This window comes from Chrysemys picta, chromosome 5 (assembly GCF_011386835.1).
Source record: "Chrysemys picta bellii isolate R12L10 chromosome 5, ASM1138683v2, whole genome shotgun sequence".
Taxonomy (NCBI): domain Eukaryota; kingdom Metazoa; phylum Chordata; order Testudines; family Emydidae; genus Chrysemys; species Chrysemys picta.
In genome coordinates, this window is record NC_088795.1 from 25,654,462 (window position 1) to 25,667,491 (window position 13,030).

Genomic DNA, 13,030 nt, shown 5'->3' on the forward strand with positions numbered 1-13,030 from the left:
ATGTAGTGACGTCTGCCTCAGTCTGCAGACAGCCTGAAACAGCAGCTCTGTGGGGAGAGGGGGATGGGCAGCCCCATGCACCTCATGGTGTGTTAACTCCAAGTTCCACTGCTCTGGGGGGTCCTCTCAAAACCACTCCAGCAGAGGACCCTGTGTGTGGCAGGAGGAGAGTGCAGTGGGCCTGGCCCACCCAAGGAGCCAGGCCCCAGCAGCTAAGGTAAGTAACATGGGTCCCTCTGCCTCTCTGGAGGTGTGGGGGACTCCTGCTACTTCTGAGGGAAGGAAGGCCCCATGCTGTTGTCTCTTCACACCTCAGGGAGTGGCGAATGCCTCTGCCTCCTGCCACTACAAAGAAGTGGGGAACAGGGTTACAGCAGAAGAACAGAGCCTCAGGCTCCTGTGTTGCAGTGTGCCTAAAACCATGGACTGACCTCAGGTGTGAATGGAGATCTGGGGCAGAGTCACTAACATTTGCCAATTATATAGCACAGAGCAGATGTTATGGCTTGTGCACAGAAATTAGTTTGTTTTAAATATCCCGTTGAATATATACAGAGCACAGCAAGTAACAAAACCAACTAGCAGTATCTACAATACTCAAGCCAGGTCTACATTACAAACGTACATCTGTATAACTACGTTTCTCAGGGGTCTGAAAAATCCACCCCCCCTGAGCAACGCAGTTATACCGACCTAACTCCCAGTGTAGACAGCACTAATGTTGATGGGAGAGCTTTTCCCCTCAATATAGCTACTGCTTCTCGCGGAGGCGGATTAACTACACTGATGGGAAAAGCTGTCCCGTCTGTGTAGTAACGTCTTCACTGAAGCGCCAAAGTGGTGCCACTGCACTGGTGCAGCATTTTAAGTGCAGACCTGCCCTAAATGTGGATACAGCCAGGGAGGTAAGAGGAAGACAATGCCTCATACCTCTCAAGCACACGAATGTAGAAGGTACAGTACATACCAACTCAGTCAGAGGATGCACAGTGACATATGGTTATGGTCTACAGCACACACAGATGCTCAGTGGAAAAAAAATTAATAGGAAGCCCTCTCATTCCAGCACCAAGATAGCAAAGACTGTGAAAAATGTCAACCGACAGGACAGAACACTGCTTCAAAGTATCCACTGGACGTCTGGCCAGAGAGAACAAGCCTGCCTTATTTATGTGTATGTTTCTCATTTACTGTTTTCTATCCTAGTAGCAAAAGGCATCTTCTATACATACTGCCTCTGCCTCCTACCTGACTAGCATCAGCCTTAGCCAAAAAGAATGAAATCAGGAAATAAATTAATAAGCTCCATTTGTCGAGTAGCTGCAATCACCAACTTGTGGTTAAAACCAACTTTTCACCCTTCACTGAGAGCGTAGGGATCAAACCAAAACATCTGGCTGTCAATATAATTATGGAAGGGAGGCGGCTAGGGAGAAGAACTCTCGAGTATTAACTAAATGAGGTCAGAAAGCTGCCGCTCTTCACCAGAAAGAGAGCTTCTTCCTGACCTCCAGTCAATAAAAGTAGCAACGCTAGCAAACAAGGGGTCCTCAATGCTGTCACTCGTAAGTCACTCTAACCTGCCCCAGACGTTTTCCATTTTAAGTGAGGACAAGCCCTTAGTTCCCAGTGCAATGACTGGCCAACGCCCCACGAGCTCTAAAAACACGCATGTCATCACACTGAAATGCAACGGTCTCGCCTGACAAAAATATTCTGAAAATATTCCGGTACAGCAGGGGTTCTCAAGTTTCATTGCACCATGACCCCCTTCTGACAACAACAATTATTACATGACCCCAAGAGGGGGGACTGAAGCCTGAGCCCTCTGGCTTTGGCTTCGGCCCTGGGTGGTGGGGCTCGGGCTCCAGCCCTGGACACCAGCAAGTCTAAGCCAGCTCTGGCGACCACATTAAAATGGGGTCACGACCCACAATTTGAGAACTGCTGTTGTACGGCCTGAGAGGACCAATTACATAAGGGATTAAAAAGACTGTCGAAATAGTGGACAGACAAGGAATTAGGTCCTCACCCTAGTTCAAGTATCAAAGGCCCTTGGCCTTTACAATATAGTAACTGAAAATCAAGTTGGCTTTTCCTGTATAGGATCTCACTATTTTAATGGGTTAATTGGTGGCAAAAGTGGAACACTGTTACGTGAGGCAGGAGGAAACCAACAATGGTCAGTTCTCTTTTCACCCTGTCTGTGAGTTCACACTCCTTGATTAACTCAGTGCAGGCCTGCGGACGTTGGGTTTTTGAGCCTGGTTCAGCTTTCTACACCGTAACTCCCTACTGTGAAATCATCAGGAGGATTCTGTGCGATTCTGTACGTTCATGACTTCCAGCTGACTGGTCAGCAGAGTGCTCACATGCTAGCAGGAGACAGGAGATACCTTCTCCTGGTACAGTAAAGAACATGCAGCTGAACCACCCATAGCACCGGAAAAAAACACTTCAGAACTGGGGAGTGACAGCACTATGTTTTCTCTACTATACTTTACTGTGAAGGGATCTTACTTGTGTCTTCTAAGATATTTCACATTTGACTCTATAGCCATTACCGTACGAGTACAAGCAATTCTGGGGATATCAATCCGCTTTTACTCTTGCGCTAATAGATACATTCAAATGTAAAATAGCTACAGTAATGAGGAATTATATGCCCCTGCAGGAGAATCTCCCCTCCCCCTGCCCCCACTTCCACCCCCGTAAAGAGAAAAGTCAAACCTGTGTTCTTGAGAACATTTTAGGTTAATATTTGTACTCTGATAGGTTGCCTTGTGATAGAAAAAAATGAAGGACACGTTACCACCAATAAAAGGTGCAAGTGGTAAAGAGAACTGTTGCCAATTAATGGACTGCCACCATCTGCATCAGACACACATCAAAATGTTTACTTTACAGGGTTCAGTCACAAACTTTTTTTTTTCCCCCCCCCACTGAAAATAAAGATAGAGCCACTTGAAGTTACAATTTGGTTTTGAGAACCAAATTCTCCCCTGGTGCGGTGGGCCAGCACCAGGATTTCTGCATCACTTTCATGCTGATCCTCTGTGGGATGTAAGGGGTCAGCTAGCTAAACGACCATGTGGGAGTGTCTTAAAACCTCCAACACTCTGCAGAACTGGTCTCCCCTAATCAGCCTAGACAGGGTCTGAACAGAAGATGAATTTGTGGGCCCAGGACGGGGGTGGATCTGCACTTATAAGAACCCAGGGATCTTGGTGTCCTGTACAACCAGCACAGAGGGACTACACATGCTATTTCAGCCCAGAAGTACTGGAATTGCAATGTCAAGTGGTTGTCAAGGCTGCCCTGCACCCTGGCCATGGGTTGGTGGGAGGGGTGCACGAGTGTGAGTGTGTTTCATTTTTCAGGTTGTTCTCCTGTGCCCATCACTGTGGTATCTGAACCCGCACGAGTTCCCCTCCCTAACCTTTTCATGCCCCACCCATATAGAACTTGAATTTCTGGGCTTTATGTAGGTGGAGAGAATATTACTCAGAATGAAGAATGTAAATCTCTGTTTTGTTTCAACATGTTTACTAACACATTAAACCACCATTACCACCCAGAAGCAAGCACTTTCCTTGCCAGTTCTGTAGAGAGTTGGGGAAAAGGGAAAAAATAATTGTTGTCCAAAGAAGAAGAGAGTTAAAAAAAGCCCAAATCCTGAAGTACAAAAAAGAAAAAGAAAAAAATCAACAATCATAAAGCAGCTCTATTGAGGAACGGTGGGTTCAGAACATTAAATATGACATGTTGTTTTCCATCCCTATGACCAGTTTTACAGCCTTTAGAGAGAACACTGTAAAAATTTACTCTCCAAGTAAAACTAGATTTAACACCAGGCATATTTTCTGGCTGACGCTGCCATTTGTACACGCTCCAGCTAGGATTTCTTCATGACACGTTCATACTAAATTTCAATTAGGGAATGATGCAGACTCCTCGGAGAACCATATTACCACCCCCACCCTCCACACACACCTTAGTTACAGGTGCCTACTGGCGAAGTATATTTAAAAGCACACAGCAAGTATGTGTGTGTGATGCTGTCAGACCAAGTTGTCAGCTCAAGCTGAGAAGGAGTTCCCCAGAGTTATTCTGGGTAGCCCTGAGAAACTTTAGGGAAACTGGCAGATTACTACGACTCTGCTACCATTAGGAACTACAGACTGTGACTCACCTGTACATATATTTTACCTGCTTTAACCTCTCAATAACTCTCATTTCCTTTTCTTAGCTAATAAACCTTTAGTTAGTTTACCATAGAATTGGCTACCAGTGTTGTCTTTGGTGTAAGATCTAGAGTATCAACTGATCTGGGTAAGTGACTGATCTCTTGGGACTGGAAGCAACCTAAATGTGATGTGATCTTTGGTGTAAGGACCATTCATCACTAAGTCCAGTTTGTCTGAGTGACAAGATAGAATGAAGCATCTAAGGGGACTGGATGTGACTGCACGGTAAGACTGGAATAGTGATCCAGGAGTTCACATCTGGTACTGGCTGGGTGAAATCTAATTATAAAACATACCACCAGTTTGGGGTGTCTGCCCTGTTTTCTGGCAGTCTGCCCTGAGGTTACCACTCTCAGTTGTGAGCCACTCCGGACAACGTGACAATATACATTTTCCATGATGCGGAAAGGGGGGAGGAGATACTACAGACTCACATCATAAGATTTAAAAATGTGTATCTATGAAAGTCGTATCTGCAGTTACAGTAACTAGAATCCTATTACAAGGACTAATAGCTCTCATGATTCATGGAGGCATAAGTTAATCTATAGGGGTAGGGGCAAGAAAAAATTAATTATTGTACCACTGTCCAGGTACAGTATGGGCATTTTGTTTTCCTCTAAATCACAAGGTGTTGGCTAGTGGCAGAACCTGAATGCTGGACTACATGGACTAATACAATGCTCCTGTATAGCAGTTCCTTTATTCAGTCCTCTATTGGTAATTTGATGGTGGTTGTGGGTGCTTTTAGGACAGTGTTTCTCTCTTCACTAGCAGAGAGAAATAACAAATACTGGAAAGGATTTGGCTTTGCGTGTTAAAAGCCAAACAAAATAATGCTATTGATGGGCTTAATCCAATGTACTTAAGCACATGAGTAATAGAAATCAATAGTACTACTCACACACTTAAAAATGCTTAAATGCTTTGCTGGATCAGAAACAATGTTCAGTGGTTTGCACGATCAAGCCCAATATATCTTCAAGCATTTCCCTATATGTAGAGTTAAAAAAACATCATAGACAAACAGGGAAGCAGAAGACAGATGTTTAATAGTCTTCCTCTAAAACAGACTTCACCAATCCAGGGCAGGTGTATGTGTTGGGGGAGAGAGGGAGTCCCTAATTTAAGAAAAGTATGTTAAAATAAATTCTGCACAGACCTACTTGACAGAGGATAGCGACTATGTGGTGAACCCCGCAGATTCAACTTGGTGACCAAGTCCATGTGCCTTAAAGACCACAGAGGTTGCTGGTGTCTCACACCTTGCACAACTCTGATGGGCATTTTGAAGGGGGTCGGGAGGAAGCCAGAATGAGAAGGATCAAGGCACCGGCAGTCAGCTATGGCACAGTGTTATCTGGTGCACAAATGACGTACTGTAGCTGATCAAAAGTTCATCTGGCAACCAGTAACGGTTCAGTAATCAACACAAGGAGTAATGAAGAGGAAGATACAACTTCAGTTCAGCTGGCATGAGGAGACCCTTTTGTGTTGACCTACCACAGCTAGAAGGTCATGGCAACAGGAATAGTGCTGCTGCTTTGGAGGCTGGCGGGGGAGAGAGAAAGACTTAACAGCATGATAACCCAAAGTCTGTCATGTTATTCAACAAATGGAAGAGATGCCTGAGGTCCCATTCTCTCTCATTCACTCAGCATTCCGAGAACTTTTTAAACTGTAACAAAATGCAACCAAAATTTTCCAAGCTTGAGAACCTAAAGTTGGCCACCTCAATCCATATTTAGGGTCCTAAAAAAAAAAAGCCTGATTTTGAGAGGTTGTGGAATTCTTAATACAAACCCCTCTAGTGTACATTTAAATGTTACATTTCTTATTTAATAGAAAGGACCACAATATTCTACATTTATAATCCAAAACACTATGATTACACTATTGTGAACTGTACTGGACCACTGCTGTAGAATACGGTTATATTTTAATTCTTTCCATTAAAGAGGTATAGGCATAAAGCAGGAAAAAGAAAGCAATACATACATTGCCAGGAGATACAAAATATATTTTAGAAAGATTAAACATATATTGCGAGAAGTCGGAAAAAAAGTATTACAATACTTAATCTGGAATTAAACTAATAAAATGAAAAATACTCAGAAGGTGCAATGGCTAATACATAATTGGTGCCAAATTATGAGGTATTCACCGTAAGGTTAATTTCCAATACTAATTATTTTTTTCATAGCTAGAAGATCTCTTACTATTAAATCATTAACAGACACACAACTGGGACATTTCTATACTTTTGTGAAATATGACACAGAATGTGTCCTCCTCCATCCTAAAAAAAACATTTGCTACAATTAATTAAAAAAAAGTCATATGCTTCACATACATTAAGAGGTTCCTCGCCTCCCCCACTCCCCACATCCATACATCTTTTAACTGGATTCTTTGCAAGATGTGCAATATATACAGTAGTTTAGAGCAGTTGCTGTCAAGACAAAATTGGCCATACTTCACCAATCATAGGGTGTCATTGATGAAGCAAATGAGCACTTTTAAAGTTGGCAGCAGTAACAGCATACAGATTGTGCAGAGATCATGAAAGGAGATCTGGATGCAGATATTAACTGGAATGGAAGTGAATTGCCTTCATGGAAGCATTAAGGTGTTACAGACCTTTCTGTTCATTCCTGCATCACTACTTTCCACCCCACTGCTTATCTGAACGCCTACTACTGTCACATTCTGTTTAGAATTTCCTCTGCGATATCCTGTACAGGACAGACAGCCAGTTTCTCTATATTGATCGTACAGGGTAGAGCTGAATATTGGCTTGAGTCATTGCAGCTTTGTACATTTTTTTTTATAAGAATTTGATATTTGAGCAAATATTCTGACATTTTTCAATCAAAAGGACATTTGAATGTGTATGTGTATATCTTCTAAAAAGAAAATACATCAATGTAAGAACTAAGAATACTATAAGTAAGAACTATACTGTGTTTAACTTCAGATGAATTTTTAACATGAAGAGAGCATACTGAAAAGTTCAAGGAATGCAAGAAGGCACTAGAGATTGAGCCTTCAACCCATGCATTCTATCCCATTGGCTGTGTTGCTAATTTTGTTTGGTTACTAGTTAAGACCTTTGCCACTAAAGAACTATTAAGATGCCAGGTAACTATACGCACTAGAAGGTAGTGTTATTTTTAAAAAGTCAGATTAATCTCAGCTGTTTTCTATTGAATAAATTGGCGCTTTTTTAAAAACAAAAACAAAAAAGGTTAACTGTTCTGGCTCTTGCCACTTGAATGTTATAAAGCCCAACTGTAAATACAACAACAAAACTGTGTTTACATGCAGGACCTATTTGAAAACCACAAAACAAAAGAAAATTAAGCTCAAGGCTACTGTACTGTCCTCAATTCACCTGTATGTGTCTAGTTATTCCAGAGGCTTCAGAGCTTGCATATTATAGGAGTTATATCATCTGCATACAGCAAGGCAAGCTGAGGCGAGAACGGCAGCCTATCCTCAACTACAATCTATTACCTGTATTTAAACTGTTTCCTCTTAACATTACTAGAATGTATTTTTTTCTGCATGTTCTTAAAATAAACTAGTCCACAACTGAATCCAGAAATATACTGGTAAAACAAGATACGTTCTAGGAACTCTGTTACTCTTGTTACTATGTGGTAATGTTCTGCAATGTATGGTAGAAAATTGTTAAAACATCTAACAGGAGTTGACCTTGTTAGGCCCAAATTTTATATTCTGATTTGTAGAGAGAGAGGGGCATTCTTATGGTGATGGGCACCAGTAATAAGAACCTGAACAGATCCTTTCTAAAAGGTTAAGATGTTTTTTTCTGTTTAATGAATGGATGTCTGTGGCCCACACAGGGCTAAAATATGGCTCATGGCCACCCTCTCTCTTCGCGCGGGGGGGGGGGGGGGGGGGAAGAGAGAGAGAGACTTTAGGTTAGGTTACTTTAGGTTTTTACTGCTGCTAAACTCAACTCAAACAGCGAGTAATTTCTATGCTTTCATTATGGATGATGCATGTAAAAGCAAACAGGAAGGTCGCGTGAATTTATTTCTGGGAACAATAATTTATGTAAAAATTTATAACCCAAGTACATGCTGTCCTATTGGCAAACTGTCAACATGGGTGGGCCTTGTGGGCATATTTGAAAGAGGTTTAAATGTTGCTGCAGATAAAGTACGTTAATTTAACAGATCTATTTTTTCATCCAAATCAATCTCTCTCATAGTGGAACTTTTGGTGCACTGGAAATTTATCATTTTATCAAGAGTTCATGGGAAAAAGGTCTTCTAGGTCTGCTCTCCAAGGATTTGTTTTATGCACAGAACATTTTCCTTTAACAATTCATGAAGCAGCATCAGTCTAATGCTAGGTGATTTTCTTCCTATGCAAAGTCCTATTATTAATCTCAACAGTGCAGATTTGCTACCAATACAAAGCAAGACCAATAGATAGTGAAACTAACTAATAACAATGTTATGTCAGATGCCCCCAGATTCACATTGGTTTTGTCTGAAATGTTCTTACCCAATATTACACATGACTGTTTACTAAACCCTAAATCCTGTCGACCCAGGGGGAGTCACATAAATGCAATACCATTTGCAACAGTTCACCAGCGTCCTTTCGAATGAATAAAAGAAAGTAAGGGGACTTTCCTGCCATTGGGAAAGGGAGTAAAAGAATGAGGAGGAGGAGGAAGAGCACTGAAGTTTGGAGAATCAGACAGGAACTCTATGGGGAACAGAAGGCTCAAGCACTGCTGTCAGCTTATCTTCTGCATGCTTCAGTCCCTACTGATGATAGGAACCTGCATGAAAGCCCAGAGGACCCCTGGGGAAAGCTCTAGGCCAGATACCAGAAACCAAGGGCATTGTGTATATAGGGACACTCAGTAATGTTAAGGAGAATCAACTAAAGGAGTGAAGTCAATGTGCATAAATGAAAGCATGTTTTAAACCCTGGTGTGGATGCTTTTATTTAGGAGTATAGTGGCCTTAGAGCGCGGTAGCGCCTCTGAAGAGGATAAGTTATAGCAAACAAAAACTTTACTACTGAATGAGATTATCCACACAGGGTTTTACTGCACTTTTGTTTATGCACATTGATTTTACATCTTTAGTTGATTTGCCTTATCTTTCCTGCATGTCCACACACAGATAAACCCCAAGAGAGCAGCAGCTGTCATAAAAAGTACATCTTCCCTGCAGAGTTAGTCCAGGCTCTTACCTGAGTGTTGCTTATTCCAGATACTACCTACAAAACACTGATCAAAGATTGTGGTGCTTTAAATCCAGGTTAACTGGCATGGCTGGGTGTATAGGTTTGTGCCCAGGTTCTGCTTTAACCAGGTTGGTAACCTGCCCACTTTGTCCTCCAATACCTTTCCACAATTCCTCCTAGACCATATTTTCGTCTCCTCTACCTACTCCCTTCTCCTGCAAAGGCACTGCTGCTGCTCCTGTATTTCCAGCTAGGCCATGGGTTTACTGCATTGTCTGAATGAAAAAAAAAAAAAGACTGAAAACAAAAGAAGGTGATGACTCAAACATGCTGTGCATGAGGTGCTGGTGAAACTGATTACCCACAACAGCCCCCTGGAGTATAAAACCACATTTTTGTTTCCTGCCACAGATTTCACCAGCACCTCTCCCTTCTGATACGGCACAAATAGCTATTGTGTTTGATGTGTTATTTAAAGCACCACTAATCATTTTGGATAAACAGTTTCAGCTGTCTGGGGAAGCCAGACAGATCTGGAAAGCCTATGCTCTAGGTTTCTCTACCCAGTAGTGCAGCGGAAGTGAAGGCAGTCTCTGGTTTTAGGGACTGATCTTACTTCTGCTGAAGTCAATGGCAAAGCTTTCCGTGACTTCAGTGGTGCAGGATCATACTCTTACAGGGGCCGCAGACTGGAGCACAGGCTTTGAAGCCAGCTGGCACCTCTTCACAGTGCTTCAGGGTTGAGGAACCCACAGCACAGTGAACAGTACAGTACAACCCTGGGGCACCTTACACAGTTTGATTAACCAAAGTTCAGATTGCGCAGCTTCAGTCCTCAGCACGCATCCAAGCCATGCACCCACCAGCACTATTGCACAGTCCAACAGTGCCCTGCAGAGATTTTTAAATGACCATTTGAAAAGGAATAACCTTTTTTTAATGCTTATACTTGTGTAAAGTATTTTTACACCATCTAACACACTGCAGTTTCTTGGGGATTTGGGAGCAAATTAGAGTTTAATCTAAATGGACATGCACTATTAACTTGAAATCTAGTCAATTGTTAAAAATGAGTTAAATACAGATATGACACTTACTCTTGATCATCCCCATAAACTTGAGGTTTTACAATCATATTTTCTTATTTTTAAAATGCCTCTCTCCCACCTGTTCTTGTGTGAAAGATCCCCACCAGCCCTTAGAGAACTGACCGCTACACAGGGGAAACAGTAACTTACTAAACACAAAGATCTGTCAAATGCACAAAAAAAGCAAACTGGTGGAAAAAAAGAAAATTAGATTTCCCTCTGTAGTTTCTTTCAGTTACAGAAATCTTGTGTTTCTTGTAACAATACCAGGTTAAAAACAATGTTCAAAAATAAGTGATTTTTTAAATAATGAAATAGGATTTGACCCAAAGCCAACTTAAGTCAATGGGAGTCTTTCTATAGCAGGGGTCAGCAACCTTTCAGAAGTGGTATACCGAGTCTTCTTTTATTCACTCTAATTTAAGGTTTCGCATGCCAGTAATACATTTTAACCTTTTTAGAAGGTCTCTTTCTATAAGTTTGTAATATATAACTAAACTATTGTTGTATGTAAAGTAAATAAGGTTTCAAAACGTTTAAGAAGCTTCATTTAAAATTAAATTAAAATGCAGAGCCCCCTGAACCAGTGGCCAGGACCCAGGCAGTGTGAGTGCCACTGAACATCAACTCGCGTGCCGCCTTTGGCACGTGTTACCATAAGTTGCCTACCCCTGTTCTATAGACTTTGAATCAGGACCCTAGGGAATCAGGCTCAGACCTTGGAAAGTCTTGCTTTAGTTTAAGGAGGTGAACATTCCCATTAACTTCACAAGGACCAGGCTTCAATGGGACTACTTAAAGTTAAGCACATATATAAGGCTTTACTTTTTAATTCTCTCTTCAACTACGTGATTTTTGCATTAACCCCAAACAAACAAACACTTGATTTAATTGATTTTAAGGTAAGACAGGACTGTTATGATCATTTAGTCTGACCGTTGAGGAAGCCATTTACTTAAGTTTCAAACTCTGCAGTAACAGCATCCCTAATAAGTGGCTTGGGAAAATCATAACTCAAGATTTTGAAGACCATTCTTTATTAAATATGTTGTTTTACTAGGGTTAACGCCCACTGAAATCAACAAGCCACACATCTTTATCTGACAACCGGGCCTTTTATACCAGAGGATTGATTCATTATAGGAAATTCAGCAATCTATCATCAGTGAAAGTGAAATTTGTAAGAAAGGAGACTGAATTTTCTCAGGAAGTAGCCCAAAACTATGGAATTAACACAGGACTCACCGCTTTCAGAGCCAAGCATAAAATTCACTTTGACTTAGCTTTTCCACAACACAAAAAAAGAAGATACAAGTAAGGGGAGGGGAGTGAGAAGAGGAGGTGGCACAGAAAAAGCAAAACCAAAACACAAAACAAATTTAAAAAAAAATCAACTCACTACCTTTGTAGAAAGAGGAAACGAAACCATATGTAGGTCTCTGAGGCTTTGCTAAAGGCTTTGTGAGGTGCTCAGAGATCACAGTGGTGATTTCAGAGTAAACAACTGGAAAGATGCTTTCTGGGGGGGAAATAATTAATTTCTCCACCACAGAGACTGACCTGATTTCTGAGCACGCTGGTGCTGTACATAGTATTAGTTTCACTTTTGCGTTTCTAGAGGGTGGGAAAATAAAAAGCTTTCACATTCTGGGTTGCCTGCACTAAGCACAACGCTGAGGCATCGAGGTAACAACACAGTAGAAAATGTTTAAACTTTTTTTCTCCCCATTAAAAAAAGATGACACTGAAATTTCAACAAAACATCAAAAATACATTATTTATAAAGTCATTTTTCTAAAAAATGAACACAAAACAATAACGTTTGGCCCTAAACTATGAGCCCCACCAGCTCCATCAAAGTCCACGGGAATTTTCTCTAAATAGTTCACTTTTTTTTTTTTTTTTAATAAATAAAAAGGCATGGTAACTATTCTATGGAAGGTTTAATAAGCACCACTTAACCTATTTACTTCTGTTCCTCTGCTCTCAAATACTACAGTGCAGTGTTCATTTGATGTTATGCCACTGATTAGCAACCATACAATGCTAAAAGTTATCTTGTTCCTATTCAGTCTTATAGATGAGCTAATTGTAAACTCAGCAGTCCATCCCCACAAGAGAAGACAGCAATTCCCTGCTGCCACAGCAGTCATCATGGGCTTGAAAGCAAATCAAACTATTTCCATGGACTTCTACTCTTGCTTTCTTAAGCTGACATGAGATGACCCCGACAATTGAAGCATTTTACATCTAAATGTTCAGAAAACAATGGTTGCACTGTAGTGTTTATGCGTGAATGCCCAGAGGAAATCAAACATTCTTTAAAGATTTTACACGCTTTTCTAGCCCTGAGATGGATTATTTTGCTCAATCTAAAAATAAACTGATTCCTTTAAAAAACAAAAGCTGATTAATATTCAAGTGAATCCCATGTCTCTAATTGGTCTTCACCCAATTATA

At 41.1% G+C, this 13,030-nt stretch overlaps 1 protein-coding gene across 15 annotated transcripts in view; it reads right to left on the reverse strand.

Moving 5' to 3' along the window:
* AFF1 (ALF transcription elongation factor 1) overlaps window positions 1-13,030 on the reverse strand; it is a 163,827-nt gene that overhangs the window by 53,054 nt on the left and 97,743 nt on the right. The gene's annotated exons all lie outside the window — the stretch shown is intronic.